The sequence below is a fragment of the Canis aureus genome, chromosome 32 (genome assembly GCF_053574225.1).
Source record: "Canis aureus isolate CA01 chromosome 32, VMU_Caureus_v.1.0, whole genome shotgun sequence".
In the NCBI taxonomy this organism is placed as follows: Eukaryota; Metazoa; Chordata; class Mammalia; order Carnivora; family Canidae; genus Canis; species Canis aureus.
The window spans coordinates 37,505,851-37,529,582 of NC_135642.1; the positions used below are offsets into that span (position 1 = coordinate 37,505,851).

The 23,732-nt window shown below is 43.4% G+C and overlaps 1 long non-coding RNA gene across 1 annotated transcript; it reads left to right on the forward strand.

Annotated features, from left to right (window-relative positions):
- Nucleotides 1-515: 515 nt before the first annotated feature.
- On the forward strand, nucleotides 516-15,783 carry LOC144303454 (uncharacterized). Its single transcript, XR_013370505.1, has 2 exons — nucleotides 516-604; nucleotides 4,319-15,783. It is a non-coding gene; the product is annotated as an uncharacterized LOC144303454 (long non-coding RNA).
- Nucleotides 15,784-23,732: the final 7,949 nt, after the last annotated feature.

Here is a 23,732-nt window from a genome sequence, read left to right on the forward strand (position 1 = left end):
AAGGTGGTGGAGAAATGCAAAAAATGAAAGGAGAAAGAATGCTATCCTGACAAATAAATAAAGCCACTTGCATCTGTCTCTCTAGGGCAAAGGTTGGCCAAGTTTGCTTGCATCTTTTACCACGCTGGGGTTTTATTTATTTTAAAACAGCTCTATCAAAAAAATAAATAAGTAAATAAATAAAACAGCTCTATCGAGGCATCATCGATATCAAAGAATTACACATATTTAACAGGTACAATTTCATGAGTTTGCACACATGTGTAAACACTCGCACTGCATCACAAACAAGGTAACGGATCTATCCATCGCCTCCCTAAGTTTCCTTACGTCCCTTAGTTTGTTTCTTTGTTTCTGATAAGAACACTTAGCATCCTGACCATTGACCAAATGTCGGTGACAAGGACAAAACCAAATAGGGAAGTTGTTGGTCCCGGGGCCCAGTGAGATGCTAGACCCCAGGAAGTGATGTAATCCGGGAAGTCACATATTTCACAGAAAGGTGCAATCCAGGAAGTGGTGTTTTAGTTTCAGTCGAAAGCGCAGGAGGCCAACATCATTGCTGAGACCTTGCGTAGGGATCTGCCAAAGAAAAGGGCTCAGGGTAAGAGGCAAAACTTGGCAGGAGGTGCAGGGGCTGTGGAGGGAGAAGATGGGGCAGATGTACCACCCCCTGGAGAGGTGGTGAGCTGGGGGGGGGCACTCCATCAGCATGTACATGAATGGGATGACACAGGACCAGCAAGCAGGCTTCTTCCAGGCTCCATACTTACCCACTTTCATCCTAAGGGAAGAACAGACATTTTACGTACTTCTGTGAACAGACACTGTTTTAGTTAAGTAAGGGAAATAAAGAAAAGGAGAGGAAAAAGGAAAAAGAAGCACAAACACCAAGGGGCCAGTAACAAATGTCTACCAGTGAAGATGAACCACGATGGAAAAGATCTCAAAGAAGATGAAAATCTCTGTCCACTTTTGCCGCAAAGCCCTGGGTATGACTTCCAGCTTTGGGATCCCGAGCACGGCCAGAGACTGCAGATTCATCCGGCTTCTGGATGTGTTTAGGACCCATAAACCATAACTCCAGTTCAAGGAACCCCTTCCAGGCACCTGCAAGAGAGGATAGAGTGAGTTTTAGGGCAGTAAAACAGGGTCCCCAAGATACAGGCAACATCACATTTTTAAGATCAACAGGAAAATAAAAATAAAAATAAATTTTAAAAAAAAGATCAACAAGGAAAGGCGAAGGTAAAATCTTTTACTCCTAAAAAAATTTTTTTTCAAATACTCCAGAAAAACTCAGAAGGATGAGAGAGAGAGAGAGAGAGAAGACTCAGGCAAAGGAAAGAAGGCAGGCTGCATGCCCCAAGAAGTATGGAAAGCATGACAGAAAGGAGAAGAAGCTTGCAAAATTAGGATCCCCTGCTGGGCGCTCCATCCAGAGCCAGCAGCTGACTTACAAGGCTGGAGGGTCGGAGGTCCTGAATCATGCCTCCTGCTGAGACATCAGAGCAAACTTCTTTATGAGAAGATGAAACTTTACTTTCTTTCTCAGCTTTCTGGGTACAGAGCTGATTCCTTAAAAAATTCCCTTCCAAAAAAAAAAAAAAAATTCCCTTCCACCCTTCCAAGTGCTCTCTCTCCAAAAATCAAACTGTCATTTTCCCATGGCTCTCCCCCTCCCTGGAAAGCTCGAGAGCCCTCTCTCTTCCCAGCCTCAGAGAGGTGCCCAGGGGCGAGGCAGGGCTCCTGCACTTGCTGAGCTGCTGGACCCGGACTGCCTCCCTCTTGCCCTCCTGACATCCACAGTGACACCCCCGGCCAGCCTGCCCCCAGGCCTACTCCACCACCAAGGCCTGGACCGCACCTTTCAGAAAAGGGATTCCCTTTAAAAAGGATCGCTCATAGACACACCTTGCACATCCTGATGAAAAATAATCTAATTTTCCTTTAATTTGTAAGTGTTTACAGAGAGCTTCAGATCAGCTTGGGAAGATTCCAGAGAGTAAAAACTTAGAAATGGGGGAAAGAGTTCTAAAAGTGCTAAAGAGGGGGGACGCCTGGGGGGCTCAGCTGTTGAGTATCTGCCTTTGGCTCAGGTTGTGACCCCAGGGTCCTGGATTCGAGTCCCGCATCGGGCTCCTTGCAGGGAGCCTGCTTCTCCCTCTGCCTGTGTCTCTGCCCCTCTCTCTCTGTCTCTCATGAATAAATAAACAAAATCTTTTTTTTAAAAAGTGCTAAAAAACGAAGTGAAATGATATTTAACCTATATTTTAATCATTTAAAGAACATTCTTATTTGGTAAGTGACTTTAGTAGGCAATTGTGTTGAAGTACCGCCCAGGTAATACGGTAGTGCCACTCAGGGCTATTTATCCCTGAATCCTGGTTGGTTCTTTTTTATTTTTGCTCACGGGGGCCACGTGTGCTTTAACATCCAGTCACTTTGGGTGTTTCTGATGAAGCCGGTGTAGGGATGAAGTCAAATGCCAGGAATCTGAAAATTAAATGCCTCTCTACACCAGTAACAAGCTTGGTATAGGAACACACACATCCTGAAAAAAGATTCAAATAATTTGGAAGTGTATGAAGCAAAGTCCCCGTTCCCATCTGCTCTCCCACACCCAGGGGTGTTTAGAGTGAATATCCTTAACTATTTAATCATCCTTCCAGGACCTTTTAATATCTATCTGTCTATCCATCTGTCATCTGCTTGGTACATGGCATACTCACATATATCGAAACTTACTCCGGCTGTGCACACTGCCCAGCACCCTTGCTTCTAATTGTTTTTAACAAGACAATATGTTATGGGCGTACACTGAGGTTGTTATATAAAGATTTACCTCATTCATTATCATGGTCACACTGCCTCCCACAGTGTGGGTTTATAACTATATAAACTAACTGCTCTGGGAACTCTGGGCTTCTCAAATATTTTCCCACTACTTCAAAATAGTGTATTTGGGGCATCTGGGTGGCTCAGTGGATGAGCGTCTGCCCTTGGCTCAGGTCGTGATCCCGGGGTCCTGGGATCAAGTCCCGCATGGGGCTCCCTGCAAGAAACCTGCTTCGCCCTCTGCCTGTGTCTCTGCCTCTCTCTGTGTCTCTCACGAATGGATAAATAAAATCTTTAAAAAAAGAAAAAGCGTATTTGTATCAGGCTTAAGAGCACAAGACTTGTACCAGGCTGCTGGGGACTCTGCTGCTAGCATTACCCACCCAGTGTGTCAAGTCCCTGTGTCTGTAACCCTGGGACAGCTGCCCCTACCTCGTAGTGCTACGCCCATCAGACGGGTTCGTATCTGTAAAGCACTTTGCAGGGCATTTGCCACATGCCAAGTGCTTGCTGAGTATCATCTACGCCTTTGTAGCCTGGGCTAGCATTTCTGTAGCCTGGGCTACTATTTCTGGGCTAGCGTTCTGAAGTAGAATTTAAGAGATTTGCCCAAATGCCTTTCGAGAAGTCTGATTAATTTACCCGGTCACCAGTCAGGTACAGGAATGTCACTTCTCCCTCACCTCTGTGCTGAGACTTTTCTAATTCTGTTCTCCGACTCAGATTTCAGGCCCAACCTTCTCAAACATTCCGTTTGTTTGTTTGTTTGTTTGTTTGTTTTTAAAGATTTTATTTATTTATTCATGAGAGACACACACAGAGAGAGGCAGAGACACAGGCAGAGGGAGAAGCAGGCTCCATGCAGGGAGCCTGATGTGGGACTCGATCCCGGGACCCCGGGATCTCGACCTGAGCCAAAGGCAGACGCTCAATCATTGAACCACCCTGGTGCCCCTCAAACATTCCTGATCCATGATTTCTTTAGTATGATTCCGGTTTGAAGTGGCCTGGAAATGTAAACTTGAGCTTAGAACACCTGCCAAAATTTCAAATACCTGTACTCTTTAATCCAGCAGTGCTGATTCTGGGAACTGATGCTACAGATAGACTAACAGACTTGCCAAAGGATGTGTCTACAAGGTTATTCATTGAGGTATTGTCTGTAACAGCAATAGGCAGGAAGCTAATAGGAGACTGGTTAAATAATTGATGGCTCATCCACACAGTGGATTACTATACAGCCTTTTTTTTTTTTCTTTAGAGAGAGAGAAGCTGTTTTGAGCTGTTTTGTATCAATACAGAACAATATCCCAGATGTATTTTTAGGTGAAAATAAGAGTATAATAGATAACACTTGGATCCCACGTTTCGTCAATTCTGAGATGTGCATTTTTTCCCCACTCTGTTACATTTTTGAAATAAGGATGTGTGATAGTCAGAGACATGTCATAATTTAATTGGAATGGTTTCTTTTTCCTAGCCCATGAAATAATGATGTCTTACAGTCTGTGGCATCTTGGATCTGATGAAATACAATAGCGCTTACCAAGCCCAAGGCACCGTTCGTTTCAATCTCACGACATACCTGGGAGGATAAGTACTATTCTTTTCTACATTTTACAGGTAAGGAAATGGGATTTGACCTTGGGCAGTCTCACTCCGGAGCCCATGCCCTTAGAATCCTGACACCGTACCTCTCTGTGATGACAGCACCACGTGCCTCATGTAGAGGACTCCCTGTGTGCCAGGCCCTGCCCTAAATGCTTCCTACCTGTATGTGCTCATCTAATCCTCAATCACCATATGAGACAGATGCTAGTATTGTCTTCATTATACAGAAGAGGAAACTGAGGCACTGAGAGGTTATGAAACTTGCTTGAAGCCACACAGCTAACAGGTGGAAGAACTGGGATTTGGCTACAGAGGTCATGCTCGTAATACTCTTTATGCTGCCCTTGGTATAAAAAGAGAGGGTTATGATATATTCGTATTTGCAAAATGGCATCTTAGAAGGAATAAAAGAAGCAATTACAAGTGTATCATTAGGGTAGTAGGTGGGAGCTGAGTAACTGGGAAGGGGCTGGGAAACAAAACTTCCTATTGTATACCTTTTTATTTGATTTTTGTCTCCTGTCAGTGTATGACCTGTTTGAACCAAGCACAATGACAATTTTAACTTTAAATTAATAAACCAGTGGTGGTCGTAAGTATCAATAAGATTTCTGTATCCATCTGCTCTTTTAATATCTATCTTTTAAGCCTCAGAAGGTTTTTGCTTTATTGTTATTAAAATAGCAATGGAAAAGAGATGAAACCCTCCATCAATCATGATCACATATACCATGATTCCAAGGCTTGTGTCTCATCAACACACTGCATATGTAGCTCTGTCAAGCCATGCCACTACGAGGATGGTAGTGTAAAACCCACGCACAGTTCCACCGCTCTCTCTCTCTCTTTTTTTTTTTAAGATTTTATTTATTTATTTATTCATGAGAGACACAAAGAGACAGGCAGAGACATACGCAGAGGGAGAAGCAGGCTTCCTGCAGGGAGCCCAATGTGGGACTCGATCCCAGGACCCCAGGGTCACGACTTGAGCCAAAGGCAGATGCTCAACCACTGAGCCACCCAGGTGCCTCCCACCCCTCTCTTTAATGGCTGTTGTCCTGGGGTGTGAAGAGTGGAGTAGCGTGAACACCAGTTGTGTTGTGTATTGATTTCTTAAAGTTTTTAATTCTCTGTAATGTTCAATTTATAGAGCCATTGACCCACCTGACATTTTCCCCCATCATAATTCAGAGAATCTGAATCTCTTGAGTATCTAGGTTCCCCCAGAAATCCTACCTTGAAGGATGGGGGCTTGGATTGCCTTGTATTTGTAGTCCACTGCTGTGGCATCAGCTTTAAAGTGAATTTTAAGCCCAGCACCCCATTCTGATGCTACAGAGGCCTGGGTAAAAAACAGCCATCCTTCTAATGTTGATTTTTCCACATGCTATTCCAGCTCGAGGGGAAAATACCTGGGTTCTGTTTCTTTCCACATAAAGGCCTAAATAATCAGCTAATGCAATTCTAGTATTCCTAGATCAGGGTGTACTGTAGTCAGAGGACTCAGGACTCGCTGTAAATTCCCTAAGCCATCAGAAGAGACCTCAGGGAATGCCACATTTTAGAATTCTTGGTGAGGTTATAAAATGAAGAAACACCCAGATGGGGCCACAAAATTATGGCGTATTTGAAATATACATATTTTTAAGTCAGTCCTTTGACTAATTAAAAAACAAAAATGACACAATGTACTGTATTTCTGCTAATTGGAAGATAATTTCAGAATTCATAAAAACACTAACTCATAGCACAAGATCAGCAGTGTGGTCCAGTGATGGGCCACAGGTTTAAAGGCGCTGGATAAACATCTTCTTTTGATATTGTTGGTGTGTTTCTGTGGTTATGTGTATAATCTCATTTGGAAATAAGATTAAAATTCTATTTATTTAAGATGGTCTGTTCCTGTGAGGCCTGGGGGAATTCAGCAAAATTCTCGGGGCAGGGGAGAATTATTCCCAAAAAGAGAAATTAGAAGAGTCCTGACAACGGTTCTGCTCTTTGGCATAAGTTCTGCAAGGGTTGGTATAAACCAGCTTTGAATTGGGGATATTAAAGTTACTACAATTCATTTCTATTTTTTTTTATTAATTTGTTCACCCATAAGAAGGCATATAGGGAGTAAAGTAAGTGAAGTCAGCAATGCCACTTGGTCTTTGCACTTTAAGATTCTTTTTATTATGGATAACTAAGAGTTCACTACATATATATATTTTTTACAAGTATTTAATTAGAATTCTTATCACCCATTCCCCATTTGAAAGAAGCTCTTTAGAAAATATAGCTCTCATGCAATGGCTACATGCAAAAGAATGGAACTGGACCACTGGCTTACACCATATACAAAGATAAATTCAAAATGGATTAAGGACCTAAATGTGAGACCTGAAACCATAAAAATCCTAGAAAAGAACACAGGCAGTAATTTCCCTGACATTGACATTGGCTCCAGAAACTTTTTTCTATGTATGCCTCATGTGGCAAGGGAAACAAAAGCAAAAATGAACTACCAGAACTACATCAAAATAAAAAGCTTCTGCACAGTGGAAGAAGCAGTCAACAAAATGAAAAGACAACCTACTTAATGGGAGAAGATATTTACAAACGACATCTCTGATAAAGGGCTAGTATCCAGATTATATAAAGAACTTACAAACTCAACCCCCCCAAAACAAATAATCCAATGTAAAAAATGGGCAGAAGACATGAACAGACATTTTTCCAAAGAAGAAACACAGATGGCCAACAGACACATGAAAAAACACTCCATGTCCCTGATCATCAGGGAAACACAAATCAAAAACTACAATGAACGATCACCTCACACCTTCAGTCAGAATGACTGAAATCAAAACCACAAGAAACAACAACTGTTGGAGAGGATGTGGAGAAATAAGAACCCTTGTGTACTGTTGGTGGGAGTGCAAGCTGGTGTAGTCACTGTGGAAAATATATGGAGGTTCCTCAGAAAGTTAAAAATGAAACTACAGTCCAGCAATCACACTCCTGGGTATTTAGCCCAAAAAATACAAACAGACTAATTCAAAGGGATACATGCTTATAGCAGCATTGTTTACAATAGCCAAGTTATGGAAGCAGTCTGTGTCCATTGACTAAGGAATGGGTACAGAAGATAGGGTATATGTATATAATGGAATATTATTCAGCCATAAAAAATGAAATATTGCCATTTGCAACAACATGGGTGCAACTAGAGAGAATAATGCTAAGTGAAATAAGCCAGGTGGAAAAAGATAAATGCCATATGATTTCACTCGTATGTGGAATTTAAGAAACAACACAAATGAGCAAAGGGGGAAAAAGAGATAAACCAAGAAACAGACTCTTAACTATAGAAAACAGATGATTACCATCAGTGAGGTGGGTGGGGAGAATGGGTGAAATAGATACCGGGAATTAAGGAGTGCACTTGTTGGATGAGCACTGGGTGTTGTATGGAATTGTTGAATCAGTATACTATATACCTGAAACTTCTATAATATTATATGTTAACTATACTGGAATTAAAATTTAAAAATTAATAAAAAAGGGGCCCCTGGGTGGTTTGGTCAGTTAAGCATCTGACACTTGACTTTGGCTCAGGTCATGATCTTGAGGTCATGAGACTGAGCCCCAACTCTGGCTCTGCCCTCAGCCGGGAGTCTGCTTAAGATTCTCTCCCTTTCCCTCTGCCCCATCCCCTGCTTGCTTGTTCTCTCTCTCTAAAATAAATAAATAAATCCTTAAAAAGTTTTAATAAAAAATAAAATAAAATACAGCTCCCATGCAAGTACCAACCAAAAAAAAAAAAAAAAACCAGGAAGGGCTATATTATTATTATCAGATAAATTGGACTTCAGAACTAAGAATTTAACCAAGGACATTACACAATGATAGTGGGATCTACCAAGAAAGCATAGCAATCCCAAGTGTGTACTCACCAACAATGATGCTGCAAAAGATATGAAGCAAAACCTGATAGAACTAGTGGAGAAATAGACACATTCACCCTAATGTTAAAGATATCAATATGGCTTTTCTCAACAACTGATAGAATGAGACAACAGATCAGTAAGGATAGAGAAAAACACAACAAGCAGTGGGACCTCACTGACATATTTAGAACATTCCACTCACCAGCAGAGCAGACGTTCTTTTCAAGCACTCATGGAACACATATCGAGATACACCAGGATAGGCCACGTACTACGCCATAAAACAAGACTCAACAAATCTAAGAATTAAAGGCATTCAGAGTTAGTTCTTTGAACACAATGTGATCAAATTAGATAGCTAAAAGTTACTGGTGAAATTTTCAAACAATCGGAAACTAAACAACACACTACTATAAAAATCCATGGGTCAATGAAGATCATGCAAGAGAAATTTAAAAAAAATACATTGAACTGAATCCAAATGAAAATGAAACATACCCAAATTTGTGGAATGCAGATAAAGCAGCACCAAGAGGGAAATTTTAGTCATCAATGCATACTTTTGAAAAGAGGGAAAATCCCAGATGAGCTATCTAAACCCTCACTTCAAGGACCTAGAAAAAGAGCAAAATAAACTCAGAGCAAGATGGAAATAATAAAAACAAATAGAGAAATCAATGAAATTGGAAGCATAAAAACAATAGAGAAAATGCAACGAAACAAAGAACCTGATCTTTGAAAAAAAATCAATGAAATTGCCAAAATTAGGAAAACGGAAAAAAGAAAAGAAGAAAAAAAGAGAACGCATGAATTACCAATATCAGGAATGAAAGTGAGGACATTTCTACAGACCCTGCCAAGATTAAAAAGAAACTGAGGTGATACTATGAATGACTCTACACACATAAATTTCACAGCTTAGATGGAAAAAAAATCCTCAAAACCCACAAACTGCTACAATTCACTTACTGTGGAATAGATAAGTTGAGTAGCCCTATAACTACAAGGAAATTGAATTCATACATTAAAGAATTAACACCAGTCCTACACAGTCTTATTTAGAAAATAAGAGAGAAGGGGCACCTGGGTGGCTCAGTTGGTTAAGCGTCTGTCTTCGGATCAGGTCATCATCTCAGGGTCCTGGGATTGAGCCCCAAGTCAGGCTCCCTGCTCTGTGGGGAGCCTGCTTCTCACCCTCTTCCTCTACCTCCACCTCTCTTCCTGCTTGTGCATGCATGTGCTCTCTCTCTCTCTCTCTCTCCTCTCAAATAAAATCTTTCAAAAAAAGAAAATAGGAAAGAATATTTACCAATTTATTTTTTTGAGATTTTATTTATTTTATTTGAGAGAGAGAGCACATGAGTTGGGAGAGGGGCAGGAAGGAGAGGGAGAGACAGAATCATCAAGCAGACTCCTCACTGAGCATGGACACCACCCCCAACATGGAGCTCAATCATGTAATCCTGAGATCATGACCTGAACTGAAATCAGGAGTCAAACACTTAACCACTTAACTGAGTCATCCAGGCAGCCCCTGCCAATTTATTTTATGGAACTAGTATCACTCTGATACCAAAACTGAATTTTTAAAAACTAAATTTAAAAAAATAAATAAAATAAAAAAAATAAAAAATAAATAAAAAACTGAATATTTTATGAAGCTAGTATCAGTCTGAAACCAAAACTGAATTTAAAAAAAGAAAACTAGAACCTGATATCCATCATAAATAACGATGTGAAAATGCTAAACAAAATACTAGCAAATAGAATCTGGCATTATATAAAAATAATTATATAGTATGGCAAAGTGGGTTTATTTCCAGCCTGTGAGTTTGGCTCAACATTTAAAATCAATAATGTAATTAACACACATGAACAGTCTAAAGGGAAAATGATCATATCTATCATTGCAGGAAAAGCATTTGATGGAATTTAGCATTCCTGATAAAGACTCTTAGGAGGGATCCCTGGGTGGCGCAGCAGTTTGGTGCCTGCCTTTGGCCCAGGGTGCGATCCTGGAGACCTGGGATCGAATCCCACGTCGGGCTCCCGGTGCATGGAGCCTGCTTCTCCCTCTGCCTGTGTCTCTGCCTCTCTCTCTCTCTCTCTCTCTGTGACTATCATAAATAAATAAATTAAAAGAAAAAGACTCTTAGGAAAAAGGGAATAGAGAGGAACTTCCTAGATTTGATACAAAAAACCTACAGGTAGCATTATACATATTGGAGAAAGACTAGATGCATTCTCCCAAATTTCAGGAACAAGGCAGGAATGTTCACTGTCATTACTCCAACATAGTGCAGGAAGTTCTTTCTAGTCAGAGCATTAAGTCAAGAAAAGAAATGAAAGGCATAAAGATCAGAAGGAAGAAATGAAACTTCCTATTTGCAAATGATATGATTATCTGCACAGAGAACTTTCTTTCTAGATAGAAAACTCCGAGGAATCTACAAAAAACAAAACAAAACAAAATCTCCCATGACCAATAAGTGAGTTCAGCAAGATTGCAAGATACAAGTCCGGCATAAGAAAAATCAATTGTATTTCTACATCCTGGTAATGAACACGTAGACACTAAAATTAAAAATAAAATACCAGGGACGCCTGGGTGCCTCAGTGGTTGAGTGTCAGCCTTTGGCTCAGGGCATGATCCTGGAGTCCCAGGATCAAGTCTCACATCAGGCTCCCTGTGGGGAACCTGCTTCTCTCTCTACTTGTGTCTCTGCCTCTCACTCTGTTTCTCATGAATAAATAAATACTTTTTTAAAAAGTAATGATAAATAAAATGAAATAAAGTGCCATTTAAAATTGGTTTAAAAACCTGAAATACTTAAGTATAAATCTAACAAAACACATACAAGACTGGTGTGCTAAAAACCACAAAACACTAAGAAAAAAATGAAACAATATCTAAATGGAGAGACAGATGGCATTAACGGATTGAGAGACTCGAAACACAGTAAAGATGCTACTTTTCTCTAAATTGAGGTATAAGACTAATGCAATTTATATCAATACCCCAAAAAGATTTTTTTGTAAATATAGATCAGGTTTTTCTAAAATGTATGTGGAAAAAAAATAAAATAAATAAAATAAAATGTATGTGGAGAGGCAAAAGGGACTAGAATACCTAAAACCATTTTGAATAAGAAGAATAATGTGGGAGGAATCTGTCTACCTAATTTCAAGATTTATTAGTTACAGTAATCATGATTGTGTGGTATTGGTGGAGGGATAAATACATAGAGCGAAAGAATGGAATACCCAGAAATCAATCAAGCAATCCACACATGTGCCCAATTGGTTTTTGACAAATTTGTGAAAACAATTCAATGGAGGAAAGATAGACTTTTGAAAATATGGTGCTGGAACAATTGGACACACAGAACTTTAGACTTAAATGTAAAATGTAAACCTATGAAGCTCTCAGGAAAAAACATGAGAAAAAATCTTCCAGATACAGAGCTAAACAGAGTTCTTAGTCTTGATACCAAAAGCATTATCCGTGGAAGAATGAATTGAACTTCATCAAATTAAAAACTTCTGCTCTGCAAAAGACCATGTTAAGAGGATGAAAAGACAAAATACAGACTGCGAGAAAATATTTGTAAACCACACATGCAACCAAAGACTAGTAACCATTATAAATAAAGAACTCTCAAAATTTAAGAGTAAAAAAGAAAGAAGCAATCCAGTTAGAAAAGATACTTCACCACAGAGGATATAGCAATGGCAAAGAAGCACATGCGAAGATGACTTACATCATTAATTATTAGAGGAAAGCAAATTAAATCCAGCAGGAGATACTGCTTGACAGCTATCAGAATTTCTAAAATAAAAAATAGTGACACAACAAAGGCGTTTGGCTGGCTCAGTTGGTAGATCATGGGACTCTTGACCTCTGGGTCTTGAGTTTGAGGAATTGGGTTATTATATATTCCTGGTGGGCATGTAAAATGGTATGGCCTCTCTGGGAAAGAGTTTGGTACTTTCTCTGAAAACCAACCATGCAACTACCATATAATCCAGTTATGCACTCCGAGGCGTGTATCTCAAGGAAATGAGGACTTATGTCTAATAGAAACCTATATGTGAATGCTTATTGCCACTTTATTCATAATAGCTAGAAACTAGAAACAACCCAGATGACCTAGAATGGGGGGAATGGAGAAACTGTGATCCATCTGTATCATGGAGCACTACTGAGCAATAAGAAGGAGCAAGTTATTGATACAGACAACAACTGAGATGGGTCTCCAGAGAATTAGGTTGAGTGCAAAGAGACAATCCCAAGTGGGTTACATATTGTATTAGTTCATCCATATAACATTCCTCAAATGACAAATTCTAAAAATGCAGAACAGAATCCTGGTTGCCAGGGGTTAAGGAGGGATTGAAGGCAGGAGGGAAGTAGGTGTAGCTATAAAAAAGGTAACACGAGGAGTCTTTGTTGTGATGGAAATGTCCTGGAGATTGTCAATGTCAATGTTAATATCTTGGTGATGATATTATACCATAATTTGCAAGCTGGGTGAAGGGTGGGTGAAGGGGAAGTTGGATGAAGGGTGTGCAGAATTTCTCTGCATTGTTTTCTACAACTACATTTAAATCTATAATTATTCCAAATTAGTAAATTCAATTAAAAAATATTCAATAGGGGATCCCTGGGTGGCTCAGCGGTTTAGCGCCTGCCTTCGGCCCAGGGCGTGATCCTGGAGTCCCGGGATCGAGTCCTGCATCGGGCTCCCTGCATGGAGCCTGCTTCTCCCTCTGCCTGTGTCTCTGCCTCTCTCTCTCTGTGTGTCTCTCATGAATGAATAAATAAAATATTTTTTAAAAAATATTCAATAATCTGGGGAAAATATCTAGCAAACACATGGGATTAATAAATTCATTTTACAAAAAGCTTTAATATCAATATTTTTAAAGCTTTAATAAAACAATACAAATATAGTAAAAATCCCCCCAGAAAAATAAGGAAAGGATGCAGACATTAATTCAGAGAAGCAATACAAATCACTAATAAAAATTTGGGGAAAGAAATGTTTAATAGTAGGGACACCTGGGTGGCTCAATGGTTGAACATCTGCCTTCGGTTCAGGTCTTGATCCTGGGGTCCTGGGATCAAATACCACATCCAATTCACCACAGAGAGCCTGCTTCTTTCTCCCTCTGCCTATGTCTCTGCCTCTCTCTCTGTCTCTCATGAATAAATAAATAAAATCTTTTTAAAAATGCTTAATAGTATTCAAAAGAATACAAATTAAAATTATAATAAGATACAATCTCCCTCCTATGAAATTGGCAAAAGAAAAACTAAATTTAAAAATATTCAAAGTTGACTAAGTTGCAGGGGGAAAAAGGCATTCTTACATACTACTTGCTGTATGTAAATTAGTAACCCTTCTGGAAAGCAATTTTCTAGTATTAAATGTACAAAAATGTTCCTAACTTTTGACCTAGTAACCCAGCTGCAAGGAATCCATAGTACGGAAAAATCAAAATGTGGTCAAAGATGTATGTACCATAGCTTTGTTTGCAATAGAAAAACTTGGAGACAAGCCAACACTTAACAATAGGGAATGATTAACAATTTATATATAGTACATACATACAATGAAATGCACTACTATCTAAAAATCACATTTGCAAGAATATTTAATGACAGGGAAATGTTCGAGATATGTTTGTTAAGAAAATACACCAATAGGTTGTGTATTAGATCCATAGAAAATTGTTTTCTATGGGTATGTATGTATAAAACACAATTTTCTATGGGTCATGGGATTACAGATTTTAAACTTTCTGTTTCAAAAAAGGAAGAAATTTTTGTTTCTATTCTGCATATTCCAAACTTTTTATGAAAAGCTTTTTTTTTATTTTATTTTTTACTCTGGTAATACAGAATTATGTTAAAGTAGTTTAATAAGCTGAATACAAAATACAAAGTTAATTTTTCAGGTGATTTAAGAAATTATCCATAATCTTTGTTTCTTTTGTTTTGTTTTTAGAGATTTTATTTATTTATTTGAGAGAGAGAGACAGAGTTAACAGACATAGTGAGAGAGAGCATGAGCAGGGAGGAGAGGGAGAAGCAGGGTCCCGGCTGAGCAGGGAGCCAGAGGCCAGGATTGTGACCTGAGCCAAGGGCAGGTGCTCTACGGACTGAGCCACCCCGATGCCCCCTCCATCTTATTTTTTATGCATTTAAAAGTAAGTTCCAGAAATCAGTGCCCTTTACTTCAGATTACTTCAGCATGCATGTCATTAGCTAAAGTTCCGTATTTACTTATGGTTCTTAATTTTTTCAGTTAAAATTTGCACATAGTGAAATGCACCAGTCTTGTGTTTGATGATCTCTGACAAATGTACACCCTCTGAAACCCAGGCTCTAATCAAGATATAGAATAATTCAGGATGCCTGGGTGGCTCAGCCGTTTAGCGCCTGCCTTTGGCTCAGGTCATGATCCCGGGGTCCTGGGATCGAGTCTCACATTAGGCTCCCTGGATGGAGCCTGCTTCTCCCTCTGCCTGTGTCTCTGCCTCTGTCTCTGTGTCTCTCATGAATAAATAAATAAAATCTTAAAAAAAAAAATAACCCAAAAAAACAATCCCATTACCCCAGCTAGTTCCTGATGCTCCTTTTGAATCAATCCCCAGTTCCAGGGCCCAGAGGCAAAACAGTGTTTGCTTTCTGTCACTATAGATCAATTTTGCTTGTTATTAAATTTTATGTAAGTGGAATCATACAGTCCGCACTCTTTGGTGTCTGGCTTGGTTTGGGTTAGCATAATAGTTCTGATAATCTCCTGAGTTGTGTTGATCAGTCTATTTATTGGTGGGAAGTACTCCATTATATGGGCATACTACAATTTGTTTCTTTACTCACCTGCTGCTGGACATTTGAGTTGTTTCCAGTTTTGGGCGATTACAGACAAAGATGCTATAAACATCCTTGTACAAGTCTTCTCGTGAACATGTTTCATGTCTGCTGGGTAAATATCTAGGCATGGAATTGCTGGATTAGACGGTAAGTATACAATTATCAAATTAAAAGAAGTTGCAGAACTTTTCCCCAAGGGGCTGTGCCATTTTATACACCCACCAAACACATAGGAGTAGAAGTGTCTGGTTCCTCCACGTCCTCACCAACTTTTATTGTTGTTAGTCTTTTTAATTTTAGTTATCGTAGGGGGTGTGAGTGATAACTCATTTCCCTGATAGCTAATGATGTTGGGTACTTTTTCATGTGCTTATTGGCTATTTGTATCTTCCTTTGAGAAACAGTCTGTTCAGATTTCTTCATTTGACTCATTTTTTTTAATTGGGTTTTTTTGTTCTTATTGAATTATAGACCACATTATCTTTTTCATATGGCAATAAACTTTACATATTTTTCTTATTTGTATGCATGCTAATTTGTTTTCTCATCTTTGCAAAAAATTTTGTAAAACAATTATATAACATTTCTCCTTTTTTCCTCCTGGACAGCTGGAAGCTTGGTCCATTTGTCATAAGCCTTTTTTCCATGCTGATACAGTTTTAAGAATTATCAGCGTGGGTGGCTACTGACCAAATCTGGAAAAATTTAATTTGTCACCATAAAATCTCAAGGGACACCGCACATTCAGATTGCACTTCAGTCTGCCATCTTGAAATTAGGGAGAAGATAAGCCTCCCTGAACTTTGTGGTCCCACCCAATACCTTCCACTATGGCTGCCATGGTGGTCAATACTTGCTTTTTCAGTATTTCCTGTGGTGTGGTCCATTTCACGAAATATTGATCTGTGGGGGAAAATTTGAATCCCCAGGATCAACAGGACCATCAGTTTTTCCTACGTAAGACCTCTTGCTCTGAGGGCCTTGTTTCTGCTCTCCTTTGCCCTCTGAGGAATTGACTGGCACAGCCTGGAGGCAGTCGGGAGTTAAAGGACTGCCAGGAACCTAAATTATGGAGATCAAGGAGATGTCCAGGAGCCAATCAAGGCAGCAGAGAACTCACAGAATCTGGAAAAGAGTTCAAGGAAGTGGGCAAAGACAGGGACTGTGACAGAGGCCCACAAAAGATCTGGGGTGCACGAAGCGTGAGCAACAAAACTCAGAAACACTAATTCTTCCACAACCCTTGAAACTTCAAGAGCTTAGCTTGCCTACAGCCCCTCCTGAGAGAGGGGGCCCTGGAAGCTCTTTCTGCCCAGTTGATAGGGTTTGTGAGTTGGAGTTGGAGCCCTCCGGCCAGAAGACTGAAGCAGGGCTTGGTGTCCAAGCCAGAACCTGCCTAATAGTGGGGGGTCCTGACAGCTGGTGACTAGTCAGCTCCCCAGCTTCTGCCTAGGGAAGGAAAGGCAAGATGTGCAGAGAGCAGCAGAGTCCACTGAATGACTGAGGCCCTGCAGCCGCCATTATAGCTGAGTGACAAAGAAGTCTTTGCTGGAATTCTCCAGAATATTCATTATGTAGTCCGTGAGGGGCTAGGACATGGAGGGGGTGGGCTGGGGTGGCATCTCCATGGTCCCTCCCTGCCACTGGAATCCCAGTGATGAAGTCTGGAATGCTGGCCCAAGGCATGTATGATCTGGCTTAGATATTTGGCCAGTAGATGCCCTATCACGAAGTCTTGCTGGAACAGTTCTGGAGGGGGAGTGGGCTCAAGCCAATGGGCAGAGACTAGCACCTGTACCTGGCTGGAACAGGAGGCGGGGAGTGTGGGGTTGCAGGGGGCTGGCCCCCTGTGGGGAGAGGCTGGCAAGCTCCAAAGAGTCTGAGACAGCAAGCAGAAGGCACGAGCTTCCTCAGTGGACACCTGCAAGTACCAGAATGGAAAAGACCTGGTCCTTTTGCCTGCCTTAGCCGCACCTGCCTCCGACGTCGAAGATGCACAGAAGTTGTATTAGGAGGAACCAGGGCTCGTCTTCCCCCCTTTCACCTCCTCACACCTTCTGCAACCGTGTGCAGTCCATCGGTGAACAGTGGACGGGCCTCCTCCCTTGTCCGAACTTGAGCCTGCTCTGAACCTGATGACTCCACTTCCCCTGCAGCCTCCGCATGAGGAGGCACAAGGGAGGCAGGCCCCCTTCTTCATGGGTCCCTAAGCCTGGAACCCGAGACTTTTTCTCCTTCCCCATCGTGGCTTCTGTGTCTCCTTCCTACTCTTTTAAAAAGTTATGACCACCTCTTTGTTGCTTTTGTGCCTTCTCGTTAGGGAGGTGGGTTAGCATCCCTTTTCCTCTTGTAATTCCTGTTATCATTCTCAGCAATGACCTCGCAGATGAACCATCCAATGTCTTGGCCTCTCGGTTCTGCCAACGGCTCACCTCCAGTGCAGATCCACTCTTCCATCCCACTCGGACACCCACCCCACGGCCCTGTCCTTGACCTTCCCTCTGAGGGCTGCCTCCTCCCCCCTTGCAGCTCACCTGCCTCGATGGTCCCCTCCCAACAGCCCTTCCACCCTGGCAGTTCTCCAGTCTACAGACCTTCTCCCACTTCCTCACTATCAATCAGGACTGGCTTCCCCCCTTAGCCAACCTGGAACTCCTTTCCGGGCTGCCCTGACAATCTCCCAGACATCTGGTCTTCCCTGTCCCCTGCCTTACTCGGTGTAATCATCCTGCTATTTAAACCCAACTGTCTGCCACCCCACTGCGGACACTCAAGCCACTGGGCCATGCTGACTAGTCTCCCTTTACAGTCATGTGGTTCTGGGGCACCCAGATGGCTCAGTGGTTGAGCGTCTGCCTTTGGCTCAGGTCATGATCCTGGGGTCCTGGGATGGAGTCCTACATGGGGCTCCCCACAGGGAGCCTGCTTCTCCCTCTGCCTGTCTCTGCTTCTCTCTGTGTCTCTTATGAATAAATAAATAAAATCTTTAAAAAAAATAAAGTCGTGGTCCCCAATTGCAGGTAAGTGGGCATGGGCTCCTCCCAGGCTTCCCCAGGGGTGGCTGTTTCCCCACCCTCTCAAACAACTCTCTCCTGCCTTCTCATCTCTCTTCAAACCCTCACTCCCATTTTGCCCCCCTCTACCCCCCAAACTCCACGGACCACTTTGCTTCCTATTTCCTCCAAAAGCAGACAGGAAGCCCGCCACTTTCGCTCCACCAAATCTACCCACCTGCCAGCATCTGAGGCCTTTCTCTCCCTTCTCACCTGCTACAGAGGAGGAAGTGGCTTTTCCTCTTACCGAGAGCTAAACAGGATCCCTTGCCTCTGACTTCCTCCAGGATGATATGCATTTCATGCACATCATCAACACCTCCTTCTCTCCTGGATCATTCCTGTCAACACACAAACATGCTCTGCACGTCCCGACGCCTCTGGGATGTAGATCCTGCAAAGAGGTGGCCTGTCCCAGGTCCCAGGGCTTCTTGGCTCTCGCCCAGGATGGTGTCCCTGGAGATGTTGCCTCTTCCTATGTTTGCGAGGACTGGAAGGAGCTGCTGTTGCTCCTTCAGAACATCCAGTGTCCCTCACCCCAGAGGTAGAGATCAAGCCTCCTTGCTCCTGAGGTCCAGATTGTTTTTGTTATAGGTATCTGTTCCCAGGGACTCTGGAGAGACTGGTTCTGTCACACACAGGCTTAGAAGTCTGGAGAACCGCAGAGCAGAGTGGGAGGACCGTGCTGGCCCTGAGAGCTAGATTCCTGAGAAAAGGTGTGAGATTAGTCAAACCAAGATTTGGAACAGACGAATCTCACTGCAGCTACGCAGGGCTGAGCACGGAGGAAGCCTCTCCAGCCTCCAGGCCAGGAAGCCATGGGTTCTCATACCGGCTGGGGCCTTCCTGGCTGTGTGATCCTGAGCAAGTTCCAGAATGTCTCTGAACCTTGGTCTCTTCATCTGGAAAGCGGGAAGGACACCTCAAAGACAGTCTTGCTGTGAGGTTGAAGTGACATCACACATGGCAAGCTCTGGGCACACGGCGAGCCCTCCATACAGATGGGTTTTCTCTCAGCTTCCTGACTGGCTCAGCTGGGTTACCCAGGCAATTGTGGGTGTGCATAGACCAGGCTATCTGTCTACACAGCGAGACCTCAGAGACTCATTCTGCTAATTCCTCATCAGAGTGCACCTGTCTCCCCAGGAAGGCTGTTTTTCCCACCTTGCCCCTCGCTGTGGGCACCCAGGCTGGTCACCAAGCCTCCCTTTCAGCAGAGGCCTGACTGGGGGCCTCAGGGCAAGAGGGAAAGACAATCACAGCAAACCCTCAACTGAGGCTGTCAGACGTCACTTAATCCGCACTGCTCTTCTCAGAGCTCGGAAGGGCCATGCATCCGTGATCACCCAGCCCGTTAGTCTCGGAGCCGAGCTAGGATGGGGGGTCCAGGCACCCCGACTCCTGAGCCCGGGCCAGGACGTGCATGTCACCACTCAGAGGGCAGTCAGCAAGACTGAGGATACCCCCGGAGCGCAAATCCATTTCTTTTTTACAACTAGGATCTTTCATAAACTGAACCCTGACTGTGACAGTTGATGCAAAGAGTGAATTTTATTGTATGTAAATTTTTTGAGGGGGAAGAAGAACCTTCCTTGTAGATTATCTTAGTTACCAAGCGGCTTTTATTTATTTTTTTATAAAGATTTTATTCATTTATTTAAGAGAGCGAGAGAGTGTGCACACATGAGCAGGAGGGAGGGGCAGAGGGAGAATCAGGCTCCCCGCTGAGCAGGGAGCCCGCCGCAGGACTCGATTCCAGGACCCTGGGATCACAACCTGAGCTAAAGGCAGACGCTTAACCAACTGAACCACCCAGGTGTCCTACCAAGTGGCTTTTAGGACTTTGTTTTCTGCTTGTTACAGAAAGCATTTGGGTTGTTTGGGCCTCTTTTTATAAAAGTGGCATCTCACTCTTTTTTTTTTTAAGTTTATTTTTTTAGTGATCTCTACATCCACCGTGGGGCTCGAACTCACGACCCCAGACATCAAGAGTTGTGTGCTCTTCCAACTGAACCAGCCAGGTGCCCCTCTCCTTCTCTTTTTAATAGCAGTTTGCCTTCCCTTTTGCAATATTCTTTCCCATCTTTCCCGTCGCCTTACAACCTATGAGCTACACAGTAGTTAGTATCACCCTCTTTCTGTAACAAGCGTGAAAGTGGCGGAGACTGGGGTTCAAATCCCAGTTCTATCGTGCGCCTGTGGTAGCTTGGGCAGGTTAGTTAATCTGGTTCTCAAGCCTCACTTTCTCAACTTCAACTGGGGATGGCCACACCGTCCTCGCCAGGCCCTTGTGGGCACTGACTTTGACGCAGCACTTCCCAAACGTCGCCAGTGATGAGAATCCTCTGGGTACTTGTTAACACACACATTCCCAGGCCTCCATCCAGAGTGACTGAACCAAAATTCCCAGGGGGTGAGGCCTGGTCGTCAGAAAAGCCCCAGGGATTCTTATCAGGGGCATTTGGGAAAGCACCAGGTTGATTTCTAGAAGGCATTTATTGTTGCATCTGGCACCAAGCAGCTAATATTTATCTAGCACTTCTATGTGTTCAGTCTTTGAAATGGGAATAAGAAGGACTCTCCCAGATGAGAAACAAGCAAAAGGACATACAATGTCCAGCGGACAACAAGTTTTAAATATATGTTGGTGTCTTCTCTCCATCCTAGTGGTCAGGATGTTTCCAGGCTGAGATGGAATGATCCAGAGGCTCTCTCCAGGGGATGTGTGTGCCTCCACGACTCCAGGCCTCCAACCTCCCAGCCCTAACCCCACAACAGGAAGTTTCTCATTTTCCAAATTCCAGGGACCAAGCTTCATTTAAACAGTTTGGCTTCCAGGCTCTTGCTTGTACCAGTCCCTATGGTCAGTTTGGAATACACCGATTGACCAGGACTGAGTCATCCCAGGAACCAGAGATGAACCTCAGGAATGGGAAGGAGTGGTCCTGTATCCACCTGAGTTCCTCTGATGGTCCCTGTAGTGTCGCTGCCAGACTGACTCCATGGATGTCCCCTGCATCAGTTTCCTGTCACCGTCAGTCAGCAGACTACCGCATGTCCCATCAGGTTGGAATCTTTCTCACCTCTCCCCTGCTGGCATACCCACGGCCTGCCTTGATTCAGCCCAACCCACTCTCCCCCATCCCACCATCTCCAGCCCTCTCCTTGGATCCTGCTCACTCACCCTGGGGCCCAGCCTGCCACAGGGGCCTGTCCAAGGGCTGGTCCAGGGACTCGGCCACCATTGTGCAAAGCTGCTTATTAGGGACCCACTGTGGGAATCCTTCCAGCCGTGAACAATGAGTTTCTGAACAAGGATAAAAACAGCCTTTGCAAGTCAGCAAATGAGAAAAACGAAATTGCTCATCTCCCCCCCCGCCCCATCTGCCTGCCTCTTTTAACACATTGGATAAGAACAAGGTCTCTACCGGCAGGACGTAGGGTTGAGGCTTACCTGCCACTTACGAGCCAGGCTAGTTGTCTTCTCTTTGAACTTCGATTCTATGAATTCTGTGCCAGGATTAAGGGAGGCAATGGATATAAAGCACATGACACAGAGTGGCTCATGATCTAGATGCATCATCATCATCATCGTTACTCTTCCCAGGGACTGGTCCTTTATCAGGAAATGCACACCGATTCCAGGCATCATCGATGTCAGACACAACGGGGGAGCCAAACCCCCGTGGATATTTAAGACATAGGATCCACTCCACAGCCACATAGAACACATGGATGTGCCATGGCACTTGCTACATCCTGTCCACCGAAGCCTTGGCTGTGTTGTTCCAGGAGATGCTCCCCTACTTCCCACATAGCCAGCCTCCCTGCAACCCCGTGAAGCGGCAGATATGGTGCAGAAGCCCAGGAACAGTCTGTGGTCCAGGCTGGGCCCTGCCACTGCCTTGCAGTGCTACTTTGGGCACATCACTCACCACCTCCCCACCCCAGGTTTTGGCTTCTTCTTTGGTGTAATGGGACAGTGGATGACTGGGTGATTTCTAAGGGCCGTTCCCCTCTCAAGGGTCCATGCTACGCTATTTGCTAGCACTCAGCCTGGAAAGCTCTGCCCCCAGGACCGATTGGCAAGGGGGAGGAACTACTTTAACACAGCTGGCCTGTATAGGCGGTCCCAGCTCAGGGTGGGGAGGCTGCTGGCAGTCTGGTGTACAAAGAAAGCTGGTTCTGGAAACCCCGCCCCCCTGCCCACCCCTCAGCTTATTACCGGTTTTGCTCTTTTCTGGCTGCATGACCTTGGGCCAACCCCTCTGAGCCACCCATAGAACAAAGATAACAGCATTTACCTAGGGTGGCTGTGAGGATTCAGTAAGATGAATGAGGTGGCTCAGTAAATAAAACCCAGTACCTGGCACATAGCAAGTTCGGTAGATAGGCTTTTACTGCCTCTCCACCGCCTTGGGCTGAGCTTCCTTCTTCCTTGCCATTCATAACGGAGTTCAGTGACATGGAAATAGCCCCAACAGACCTGGATTTTATCCTCTCTCCATCTCTTCTTACCTCCCGTCACTTTGACTGGTTTCCCTCATCTGTAAAATGGGCACAGTAAGACCTTTCTTTGAAAGCTTGGTATGATTGGTACAGATTGCCTACTCTTCCCTTAATCCCATCAGCACTAACCCATTCATCGCTAACCATTTTACCTGACATTTTAGAGCATTTGTGTCCCGATCTACGTGAGTCAACTAAGCCCTAAAGACTCCATGGAGGGAGTCAGAGCCCGAAAATCTTGGGCGAGGTCTGAGTGCCTCGTTTCACCCCATTCCCACAATCTTTCACTGGTTCTGAGAGGCCATCTCCCCATCCTATACCTGGAGCCAGAGGATGTCTGTGCCAAAGAAAGGGACCATGGTGCCAGGGCACCACTGAGGGGATAGGTTGTGTCAGTCTCTTCCCAAGAGGCACATCATTCTGTTGGAATTGTACAGAACTAGGCCTTGCTGTGGGGTTCGAGGCTATAGGGCTGAGAATGAACATATGCGTCTATGCATTAATTACACAGCACATTGGTATAACCCTTGTGGAAAACATAGAACCTTCCTTGCATATTAGCCTTAGACATGTCAACTTTTGGTTCAATCACCCCACTTTTAAGCATTTGTACTAAGAAACCCACAAAAAGTATCACAACAGAACATCTGCTGTAGCTAGAAGAGGGAAACAGTCCAAACGTCTGTCTAACTGACCGTGCGGTTAGAGCTTGGCGAGTCAGGAGAGCTGATGGGCTACCACACAGCCATTGACGATACATGCTTTTGAACTCTTCAGAGGCATGACGATACATGCTTTTGAACTCTTACCATCATGACGATGAGTAAAAAAGCAACAGATTTGTTTTATGCGTTCCTGAGGTCTTCGAGCACGCGTTCTTCCTTGAGAGTCTGAACAAGGAAACTG